We start from the raw sequence: 12677 nt of genomic DNA on the forward strand, positions 1-12677 counted from the left end.
ATCCATGTTTGCTCAACAAATTGTTTGGCTTTGTATGTTAACTCTCTTTTCAATCACCAGGTTCCAGATGCCACCAGGATGCTGGCTAGGCTTCCCTGGATTGAAGACCCCACCAATGTGTCCTGGAGCTCAGCTTCCCCAGAGACACACCTTACTAGGGAAAGAGAGAGGCAGACTGGGAGTATGGACCGACCAGTCAACGCCCATGTTCAGCGGGGAAGCAATTACAGAAGCCAGACCCTCTACCTTCTGCAACCCTCAACGACCCTGGGTCCATGCTCCCAGAGGGCTAGAGAATGGGAAGGCTATCATGGGAGAGGGTGGGTTATGGGGATTGGGTGGTGGGAATTGTGTGGAGTTGTACCCCTCCTACCTTATGCTTTTGTTCACTAATCCTTTCTTAAATTAAAAATTTAAATAAAAAAAAAAAAAAAAGGAAAAAAAAAAAAAAAAAAGGGTATCCATACATTAGATAGGCATTTTTATTTTCTTTTGATAAATATCAGTGAGAAGCTTTGCTGAATCATAGGGTAGATCCATTTCTAATGCTCTGAGAAACCTCTAGATCATTTCCTACAGGAAGTGAAAGAAACAAGAAAGGAAAGGCAAAAGACAGGGTGAAACTTGGATTAGATATAGTCTATTGCAGTGAGATCAAGGGCTAGTGTAGTGGAGATGTAGCCAAAAATAGATGAGAACACAGATTGAACGTAGATGAGAAAATAGAATAAGAAAAATAGATAAGTAGAAAACAAAGAGAATTGGAATGTACAAAGGCAAATTAGGTCAGAACTAGGATAGACTACTCTGTCATATGTGGAGTGAAATATTCTATCCCCTGAACAATGTACCTGCTAATGGAAAATGTCTTTGGTATTTATGGTGGTGGGCTTCAAAACTGTAACTGCAAGAGCTAATTGCTTTGAATTTTGCTTCTGTACTTTCTGGCTTGCTTGCTTGTGCTTATAGACTTGGAATAGATTATAAAAGGCAATTTAACTAGAGATTGGAGCCATGCACTTTCTCTGGAGTATTCCAGGCTCTGGCCCACTGGTGTAATAAACTTCTCCACTTTTTGCCCATCTTGGTCTTCATCTCTTTAGTGGCTAGATGGATGAGGGAGGGGTGGTGAATAGGGTTAAGTGGGTATTGGCTTTCCAGTCCAACATGGTGGATAAGGATTTACATAGGTGTCAGGACTAGTGTACTGGTACCAATCACAGAAATATAAGAAATTGGTAGTTTTTTTTTTTTTCATTGCACAAGGAACAGCTGTCTCACAGGATTCAGTGATGCCATTGGGCTCAACAAACATTAGCAATCAACCACTCTGCTCCAAGCACAGTATTAGGTGCCAGGAACCTTCAAACCAGTAACACATAGTTGAAAGAAAGTTGTGAGACCTTCAAAATAAGGACTTTGTGACTATTCATATGCATGTGTTGGAAGAAGTGGTGGCCCTAAGTTTCTTTTATTTTTTTATTTATAAAAAGAAAACATTCACAAAACCATAGGATAGGAGGGGTACAACTCCACACAATTCCCACCACTAGAACTCTATATCCCATCCTCTCCCCTGATATCTTTCATATTCTTTATCCCTCTGGGAGTATGGACCCAGGGTCATTATGGGATGCAGAAGGCGGAAGGTGGCTTCTGTAATTGCTTTCCTGCTGAATATGGGCGTATACAGGTTGATCCATACTCCAGTCTGTCTCTTTCCCTAGTGGGACTGGGTTCTAAGGAATTGAAGTTCCAGGACATATTGGTGGGGTTGTCTATCCAGGGAAGTCTGGTTGGCATCATGGTAGCATCTGGAACCTGGTGACTGAAAAGAGAGTTAACATATAAAGCCAAAGGAGTTGTTGACTAATCATGAAACTAAAGGCTAGAACAGTGTAGATGAAGATTTGGGGTCTCCATTTTGGAAAAAGTTAATAGGACTATTTAGGTATATTACAAGGGGCTCATGACTTCAGTAGTTTTTGTCTGTGCCTGAGATCTAATATGCAGGTAGAGCCAGGTTATTGTCTGGGGAGATGATGTCATGGCTGGAAAAAGGACCAGAAAGCTGGATCAGGGAAGAGAGTAGCTCCCAAATATGGGACAGGTGTATAAATATTATTGACTATAAACCACATTGATCTGATGTGATCTAGGGCCCATATTCAGTTTAGGAGGCTTTGTGACCTCTGCATCCCTGTAGATTTGAGTTTACCTTCTGTGGTCATTCTTCTTCTTCTAGCGTTTGTTTGCCCTTCTTCCGTAGCCAGTCAACAGCATCAGGTTGAGCCTGATGTAAAGTTTTGAGACCTCCTTTGAATCTGGAGAGGTGGCAGTCTTGACTATGTGGGTCATAGTCTGTCTGTATCCTCAGGGGCAGTTCGGGTCATCTCTGGCTCCCCAGCAATGGAACATAGCGGCGCACTGGCCATGGCCTGTTCGATAGCGATTGAGGAGGGCCCAATCATAAAGTGCTAGGTCAAAGCCAGGTTGACGCTTGCAGGGGTCTGTGATGAGGTGTTTGTTCTTTACCTCAGCTGACTGCCAACTCTGTTTCCGAGAGTCTGGAACAGAAAAGTTCAGTGTAGGCATAGGGAACCAGATTGGATGACGAGGCATCAAGCGTTGGACAGGGTGGGCGAAGATATCCACGTATATTGGCAGGTCCGGTCAAGCGTAGTCTGTGGTCATGAGTAGGAACGTTCCAAGCTGCCCCAATTTTAGGACCCATCTTCCTCAGGTGGAGCATAGAGTGTGTTGTCCATCTTCCCTGCAAAGGATGAAATATTCTCTACTTTTGTTGATCCACATTGAGTGCGAGGTCCTATGGGGGCCCACAAAGGGGTCTATTGTGTTGTTCCTGATAAAGATGACTGGTAATGTTGAAGAGAGGGATTTATTAGAGGTCTAGGCCCATCATTTCTGTTTGTGAATTTCACGGCTCACTGACTAGGGCCCCAGCTGATGGGGTGGCCAGATAGTGAATAAAGAATCATCGTTAAAGTATGCCAGTCTCTTGCCCTTATTCAGCTTTTGCAGTCCTTGATTTGATAAGATTAGCTTTGGAGTGAGGGAGGGAAGTGTTGTCCCAAGTTTCTATTCCTGTAGGGCCTGCTTGCCTTCCTTCTTTTCTTTATTTCTTTCTTCTTCCCTTTTGCTTTATTGTTATTATTTATTTATAAAATGGTCACATTGACAAGACCATAGGATAGTACGGGTACATTCCCACACATCATCTACCTCCCAGAGCTCCATACCCAATCCCCTTCCTTACTAGCTACCCTATTCTTTATCCATCTGGGAGTATGAACCCAGGATCATTGTGGGGTTCAGAAGGTGGGAGGAGGTCTGGGTTCTGTAACTGCTTCTTGCTGAACATGGGCGTTGGCAGGTTGGTCCATACTCCCAGACTGTCTCTCACTTTCCCTAGTGGGGCAGGGATCTGGGGAGGAGGGGCTCCAAGACAAATGGTGGGGCTTTCTGACTAAGGAAGTCAGGTTGGTATCATGGTATCATTTGGAACCTGGAGGCTGAAAAAGAGTTAAGATATAAAACAGAAAAAAAGGTTGACTAATCATGAACCTAAAGGCATGAATTGTGCAGATGAAGATTGGGGTCTCTGTTTTGGAAAAAACTAGTAGGTCTATTGCATGACTTTACTAGTTTTTGCCTGAGCCTGACATCTAATATGCAGGTGGGCCCAGGTTATTGTCTGTTATGAGTCATAGTTGGAAAAAGGACTAGAAGTCTGAATCAAGAAACAGACTAGCACCCAAATATATGAAAAGTATATAAATATTGTTATTTGTAAACCCCATCGACTTGATCTGGGGCCCATATTCAGCATAGGAGCCTATGTAACCTCTGCATTCCTGTAGGTCTCGGCTCACATCTGTGGTCACATTCCAGGATACACTAATTTCAGGACCCATCTTTCTTGTCTAGTAGAGTATGTTGTCCAACCTCACTTAGGAGAGTGGAACATTCCCTACCATTATTGATCCACATTGAGGACAAGGTCCTATAGGTAGCCACAAAGGGGTCCATTATGTTGTTCCCTATGGAGATGACCAGTGACAGTGGTGAGAGGGATCTGTTAGAGGTCTAGGCCTATCATGTCTGTGTGGGAACTCCCTCAACTGGGTGTGCTACTGCCCAGCCCCAGCAAATTTTCTAAAGTAAATACACCAGGAAAAATGCTGTCAGAAAAAAAGATTCACGAAGTTCTGTGTAGAATTTAATAAAACATAAAAGAACTTTTAAAGCTTTCTTATTAAGAGTTCACCCTAAAGGTATCATTCTAAGTTCATGCTTCACATAATTTTAACCTCACTCCTTATATAAATGATTATACTTAGTGAGGTAAGTAAGGAGGCGAAGAACAACTGATGAACTTTGTTTGCTCATGTGTAGAATATAAAAAACTGAAACACATGACTTTGCAAAAGAAGAAGGAGGAAGAGGAAGAGAGAGGAGAAATAGAAGGAGAGGGAAAGGGAGCTAAAGAGGAGGACAGGGAGGAAGAGGAAAAGGAGTCTTTAACTGTAAAAGACAGCTGCTTATTCTGGGGAGTAGGGATTGGGGAGGATACAGAACTTTGGTGATGGGTTCAGAACGAAGTATAACTCTGTAAGTTTTTATTTTTTTATATTTATTTATTTATTTCCCTTTTGTTGCCCTTGTTGTTTAACATTGTTGTGGTTATTGATGTCCTTGTTGTTGGATAGGACAGAGAGAAATGGAGAGAGGAGGGGAAGGCAGAGTGGGGGAAAGAAAGACACCTGCACACCTGCTTCACCACTTGTGAATCGACTACCCTGCAGGAGGGGAGCCAGGGAGCTCAAACCTGGATCCTTCAGCTGGTCCTTGAGCTTTGCGCCACCTGCGTTTAACCCACTGCTCCACCTCCCAATTCCCCCCTGTAAGTTTTTAATATTGTAAAACATTATTAGGTTAATAATGAAGATCAGAAGAAAAATAAGGACCCTCTTTCAAAATTGTATGTTTCATGGAGTTACTTAAGTTAAAGCTTTATATTGGAGGAAACACACTCAAATCAAAATACACGCATATATAATTCATTAACAATTTAGGGAAAAGATAAATATTTCTAAAATAGTGTTCTTTTTATATTTATTTATTTTCCCTTTTATTGCCCTTTTAAAAATTATTGTTGTAATTATTATTGTGATTGATGTCATCATTGTTAGATAAGACAGAGATAAATGGAGAGAGGAGGGGAAGAAAGAGAAGAGGAGAGAAAGATACCTGCAGACCTGCTTCACCGCCTGTGAAGTGACTCCCTTGCAGGAGAGGAGCGAGGAGCTCAACTGGGATCCTTACTCTGGTCCTTGTGCTTCATGCTGTGCTACTGCCTGATTCCCTCTAATTTTTTTTTCCTTGTAAAAACATGGCCATATCATCAGATTAAATTTGAGAATGTCACTCATTGTATTGACTTAGATCAATAATCACAAAAAAGAATGATACATGGAGAAAATATTAAGTAGTATGTAATTTTATCTGACACTGTATTTACGCAAATGAATCTTCAAGATGAACAAATATAATTAATATTTCATATACACGTATATGTCCCAAGTCCCTTCCAAGTCCTTCACACCTCCAGTGTCATGTTCACTTCCTTCTTATATTTTCTAATTTCCTACACGTTCCTTCTATTCTTTTAATTTGTTTTTATTATCTTTATTTATTGGATAGAGACAGCAGAAATCAAGAGGGAAGGGGAAGCAACTGAGAGAGAGACTGAGAGGCACCTGCAGCCCTGTTTCACCACTTGCAGTGCTTTCTTCCTGCAGGTGGGGACAAAGGACTCAAGCCTGGACCCTTGTGCATTGTAACATGTGTACTCAACCAGGTGGGCCATCACCCAGCTCCCATTCTAATCTTATGCAGATATGGAAGACAGAGAAGCTTAGAGGTGACAAGCTCTAAGTTTGCCCTCTGGCGAGAGGTAATGTGTTTTTAATTTTTTTTGATTTTCATACGTCATTTCTTGGAGGCTAGTATCATTACGGTGTTTACAAAGGAACATGAAGATAAGCATATGAATATGTACTGAAATTTGATTGTATGTGAAACAAGGAGCTAGGAATTTTGTTGTAATTATGAGACTTTTGAAATGTAATCATATTTTCTCTGGATTTCCAAAGCATCAAATGACATTGCATCAACAATCCTAATTGTGAGCATAGAGTTTCTAATAAAAAAGCCATGTGGCTATAATCTGAGCACTTTGTAGTGAAATTCTTAAAACAAGAAAATATTAAAATGGTTACTGAAGAAAAAATTTAATGCCAGTGAACATTTTAAAGCCATGTTCCAATATTTAAAGAAATTGCATAAGGTACATTATTTTTTATTAAAGTATCACTGCATTATTAAAGTTTCAGGTGTACACAATTAAACATATATAATGAAAATTCAATTCTGCATATTTAAAATAAAAATGTAAGTTTAACGTACTGAAATATATTTTTTATTTTATTTACTTTCTTCCATAAGATATAGAATTTCTCATAAGACAGGGAGAGAGAGACAAAACAGCATACCACTCTGGCACATGTGACCCCAGGCACCTAACTAAGAATCTCAGACATGCAAATTTGTCTTCATAGATTACAAACTACAATTTATTTATTTATTTATTTTGTTTTGGTTTTTAGGCTTTTTCTCTTGTTAGAAAAAGATTTAACCAAACACAAGAATGGGCAGTGGAATTGTATTGGACTCCAGATTAAGGCATTTGACCATAGATGGTAGTAGGATATATAAAAGTCATTGGGCAATGAGAATAAGTTAATAGACAAGGTTGAGGATAGTAAGTTTATCAGGGCTTAGTTAAATTAGGCAATGCATAGATAGGTCAGAGAGAGATATTAAGAAAAAAAAAAAAACAGCATGGTATAACAAGAACATTGTACTACATGACCTGAAGCTATACTACAGAGCTACTATAATCAAAATTGCCTAATACTGAACCAAACTAGATACACTGTCCAGCGGAATAAAACTGAAGATCCAGAAATGAGCCCCCACATCTGGGGCCAGCTCATTTTTACCAAGGGGGTTCAAACTATTAAATGGTGGAAGGAGAGTCTTTTCAACAAATGGTGCTGGAAAAATTGGATTGAAACATGCAAGTGGATGAAACTGAGCCATCACTGACCAACTATGCACAAAAGTCAACTCCAGGGAGTCGGGCTGTAGCGCAGCGGGTTAAGCGCAGGTGGCGCAGAGCACAAGGACCGGCATAGGGATCCTGGTTCGAACCCCGGCTCCCCACCTGCAGGGGAGTCGCTTCACAGGCAGTGAAGCAGGTCTGCAGGTGTCTATCTTTCTCTCCTCCTCTCTGTCTTCCCCTCCTCTCTCCACTTCTCTCTGTTCTATCCAACAACAACAACAACAGTAATAACTACAACAATAAAACAAGGGCAACAAAAGGGAATAAATAAATAAAATAAATATTTTTAAAAAATAAAAAAATAAATGGACTACTTATAAAAAAAAAAAGTCAACTCCAAGTGGATCAAGGACATGGACATTAGGCCAGAAACTGGAAAATACATAGAAAACATTAGCAGGGCACTTCACAACCTATGCTTCAAAAAAGCCTTCAAGGTTTCAAATCCAACAGCAAAGAAAGCAAAAGCAAACATAAACAGATGAGACTATATCAAACTGAAGAGCTGCACAGTAAAGGTCCCACCACCCAAACAGCAAGATACCTTATAGCAGGGGAGAAGATCTCTATACAACACACATCAGACAAGGACTAATAACAAAATAAAAAGAAAGCTCAGTAAACTAAGCACAAACAAACAAACAAGGAACCACATTAGAAAATGAGGCCAGAACATGGAAGAGATCCAGAGGGTTAGCTGACATATGAGAGCATGCTCAAAGTTGTTGGTATGCATGAGACCCCTTCTGTTTCATTTGGTTTAAATCCCCCCTGCTTAACACTATTCTATTTACATAACCACTTCATTCTATTTACATAACCGCTGTTAACAAGCACCTCCCTCCAGGGCATTGGTTCAATCCCCACTGTTTCATGATATGTTTTTGCTCCACCCCCCCTCCTTGTCACACCCTGATCCCTTCTTTATCACACCCTGATTTTCACCAGTCACTTTTCTCTCCACCCTCTCTATGTCACATCCTGTTTCCACCCTACTTGGGAAGTATATATAAAGACAGCATTGCGAGTTTTAGAGTACTGTACTTGAGTTTAGCTTAGCTCGTCTTAGATTGTGCTGCGTCCTGCATGAATAAAGAGATACTGCGTACAACCCAGCCATGAGTCCCTGGTCATCTGTTACCCCCCCCCTCCCCCCCGTGAAGCCAGCCCTGCGAAAACAACCTAACCCATCGAAAACAACACAAAGTCACTGGTCATCAGAGAGAGGCAAATGAAGAATGGACTTCCTTGCTTCTTTCTAAGAAAATATTCCTAAAATTCCTAAGATTCCAATTCTAATCTGCTCTGCTTCTATATTTAGTTTCCTGCTCATAAATCATTTTTGTCCTACTTTATATATTGCCGACTTTCAGCTACCAAGTTGCAGGTGTTATCCTGATTCCATCCTGACTTCCCTGGACTAACAACCTCAGTAATGCGTCTTGGAACTTCAGAGCCCTGTCCCACCAGGGGAAGAGAACCAATATGGGGTATGGATTGACCTGTCAATGCCCATGTCCAGCAGAGAAGCAATTACAGAAGCCAGAACCTACCTCTGAACCCCCAAAGCAATTCTGATTTATACTCAGAGTGGGGAAGAGATGATAAGAGGAAGAGGACCAGAGGGCTCTGCATTCCAACTCTATCAGGAATGGGAGAGAGAGGAGGAAAAAGGGAAGGACATTGAGATGTAATAACGGGTGCATGTGACTAGGAAAGGAAGAGGAGATAGGACTTCCCCAAAATATATACATATAGACAGAAGGTTGTAGAAATTATAGTTAACCAATATCTGCAACCTTGGGAGAACTGCTTACTATAGCTTAAAATGGAGGATATGGGGATCCAGAACTGTGGTGATGGTAACAGTGCAGAATTGTACCTCTGGTGTCTTATAACTTTGTAAAACAATATTAAATCACTAATAAAAAAATAGACAGCAATTTCTATGATCAGCCAAGTGAGATATTTGTTATTTTTAATCATCCTTATTTATTTATTGGATAGAGACAGAAATCAAGGCAGAATGGGTAATAGAGAAGGAGAGAGAGAGAGAGAAGAAAAGAGAGACACCTGCAACACTGTTTCACCACTCACAAAGCTTTCACCACACAGGTGGGGACCGAGGGCCTTGAACCTGGGTCCTTATGCATTGTAATGTACACACAACCAGTTGCACCACCACCTGACCCCCTCATTTATATTTGTATTTATTTATTTTGTTTTACCAGGAGCAGAAAGGCTGTTTCTGTAACCATAATACTATCTCACTGTATACAAAAAAAAAAAAAAAAAAAAACCACGAACAAGCAAAAAAACCCCGACTCCTTACATAGTGTTTAATAACACTAACAAGGCAATTATCTTCTCTTCCACTAACTGTCCTTCTGTGGGAAATCTCATAAAATGTATGATGTAGTAAACTGATTCCCCATTAGCAGCTATTTATTTATTTATTTATTTATTTATTTATTTCCCTCCAGGGTTATTGCTGGACTCAGTGCCTGCACCATGAATCCACTGCTCCTGGAGGCCATTTTTCCCCCTTTTAGTTGCCCTTGTTGTTGTAGCCTCCTTGTGGCTATTATTATTGCCATTGTTGATGTTGTTCGTTGCTGGATAGGACAGAGAGAAATGGAGAGAGGAGGGGAAGACAGAGAGGGGGAGAGAAAGATAGACACCTGCAGACCTGCTCCACCACCTGTGAAGCGACTCCCCTGAAGGTTGGGACCAGTCCCTGCGCTTTGCTCCACATGCGCTTAACCCACTGCACAACCACCCGATCCCCTAGCAGCTACTTATTGAATGTCATAACACGTATTCTAAAATTTTTCACATACTATCTAGTTCAGATCTTACTATTTTCAATAAATTCTTATAAATAAACAAACAAAAAAAGACATATGGAGAAGTTAATTAATTCTCTATCCCAAACTGTTCTTGAGTATCATATATATATAAGAGTCATATCAGTTCCAGGTGATCTAACTATTCTTATCAATGTCAGGGATTCTTCAAATTTACTCCTATTTTTATGTTTCACAAAATAACCCACTCATTTAAGTCCATATGAATTTTTATGTACATAAACCTCAAATTCCAGTTATGAATGGAAGTAGAGAAATTCTTGCCCTTGATGTTTGGTAATGCAATGATTGCTCATTACTGGGTTTGACAAGAGTGTCTGAAAGTTGTGCATTGTAATTATAAATTCACTACTGATGCCTCAATACTTTAGATAGCCATCATGGGAAGATGTGAAATTACACTTGTGACAATAGTCTTGTAGATCAACATTTCTCCAGTATAGGGTTCTATAAAAGCTAAAACTATATACTTTTTTTTTTTAAATGTCCAGTGTGTTAGAAGTACACAAAGGAAATAGAACTGAAAGGATAACTATGCACCACCTGGAAGTAATCTAGAATATATTATTTGCCAAACTCTATAAGGTATATTTTTAGTGTTTCCCAAATAATTTTTCATCTTATATGTAACTTAATAGTCGTTCTGACTCTGTTATCCTATGGTGTTTTTATTGTCTCCCTAGACTTATGGATTGGGGAGCAGAAGGTGGCAATAGTGTATAATGAGAATGGAAAATCTTGATATTTATCTCCTTGCTTTGCTCTCTGTGGAGTTATCACAAACTGATTACTGCCTAAATACAGGAACACAGATTCTGCCAAATTTTTTGAAGCAGCTCATCTATGAGTTTCACCTCACCTTGTCTCCTGAGATCAGAGGTGTTAACAGGCTTTCGCTTTTGCTCGCCTCAAGCCATTGCACTATCCTTTGTAGTTTCTCTACACCCTGAGTAGGTCTTGTAAAATTTCTTTTTATTAAGCTCTTCCCAAATTACAAAACTGCCATGAGCCATCTGTCTCCTGCAGAGACACTGCCTGATATCACACTATAATTGAAAATAACTGAATTATTAAATCACTTTCATTTTCTTTAGTCTGAATTTTAAAGCATTCCCTATTCTGACCCAATACTATCTATAACTCTGCACTGCCATGCATACTAATGTGTAACAGATAGGATTAGTCTTCAGTAAATACACATTCTTCTCACTAGCCACATCAACAATACTGTGGTCAGTGTAAAAGTTCTGTGTCCACTATATAGGCTGGATTATGTGATGATTTCCAACCAAAGAAGTAACAGCAAATGCGATGAATCTATGGTTTTTAAATATCCTGTGGCTTCTATTTAGTCCTCTGTGTTTCTTTCATTCATGATGTTAATGTCTAGGAGTGATATTGCTCTCAGGAAAATCCAATGAGCCTGGAGAAAAGCTAGACCCAATTCATACTGTCTTAAAATTTATGTATGGTAAGCCATGTGGTGAGATGAGCATTGTGACCATAGGACACTGAATTTATGATGTTACGTCATTTGGATATGCACTTTTTATTTTTCCTTAATTGTCCCCATTAGTCTATGATAAAAAAGTATCAAAATCATACTTTTAAGATTTTACTAGAATAAACAATGATTCCTTTTAATGGGCTGGGACGTCAGCTTAACTTAAATATATCATAGTTGATATTTTTGTTGTGCCTCAAAGTGCCACTAGAAAATATTAATCTGGCCCCAGGGTCGTGACGCAAGCATGGCAGCTCCGCCCCCTGTGTCTCTGGCCTCGCAGGCCTTGGGTGGGATGGTTCCATCATGGCGTCTATGCAGAAACTATTGCAAAAAGAACTGTTGGCTTTTGAAAAATGACCCACCTCCTGGGATGACGTTAAATGAAAAGAGTGTTCAGAATTCAATTACATAGTGGATTGAAGACATGGAAGGTGCACCAGGTCCCTTATATGAAGGGGAAAAATTTCAGCTTATTTAAATTTAGTAGTAGATATCCTTTTGACTCTCCTCAGAGACGACCACCAGATAATTCATTTTATGTTCGAACATGTAACAAGAATCAAAAAAAAAAAAATGGTGGTATCATGATGATTCTTGTTGATGCCACTGTTACCATCCTCCTATCAGAACATAGTCCTACTGAGAAAATGAGCACTTTGATCATTCAGTCTTTGCACTTTAACCTTCGACTGGAAGTAACCTACAGGCAATGAAGACTACTTCCTTTTACTGCATTTTTGCTCATGTGCATTCTGGGTTCATGTTGATCGCTGGTTAAGTCCAGGCAACTGACATGCTTTTTGCTAGTCATGCAGTATTACTGCAGGCGTCAGGAAATGTCAAATACAATTCCAGTTTTTATTTTTGTAAGCTTTTGGAAAAGTTCCAGGCCCTCATGTATCATGCAATAACAGTGATTTCCTTGGCTGTTTTGGAACGTTCATTGCCGGCAATGGACGTGGTAACAGGAAAAATTTTAATTAACTCATGCCATCCAGTGATTAATGCATGATAGGGCCTATGGAATGAATTTATTGGTTATAGTGGGATTATAAATAAAGTGAGGGATCCAACAAAAAAAGAAAGAAAGAAAGGA

General features: G+C 39.8%; 1 pseudogene; it reads left to right on the top strand.

Annotated features, from left to right (window-relative positions):
• The first annotated feature begins 11850 nt into the window (after positions 1 to 11850).
• LOC132538685 (ubiquitin-conjugating enzyme E2 W-like) lies at positions 11851 to 12202 on the top strand (annotated as a pseudogene).
• The last annotated feature ends 475 nt before the right edge of the window (positions 12203 to 12677 follow it).

This window comes from Erinaceus europaeus, chromosome 5, assembly GCF_950295315.1.
Source record: "Erinaceus europaeus chromosome 5, mEriEur2.1, whole genome shotgun sequence".
Lineage (NCBI taxonomy): Eukaryota > Metazoa > Chordata > Mammalia > Eulipotyphla > Erinaceidae > Erinaceus > Erinaceus europaeus.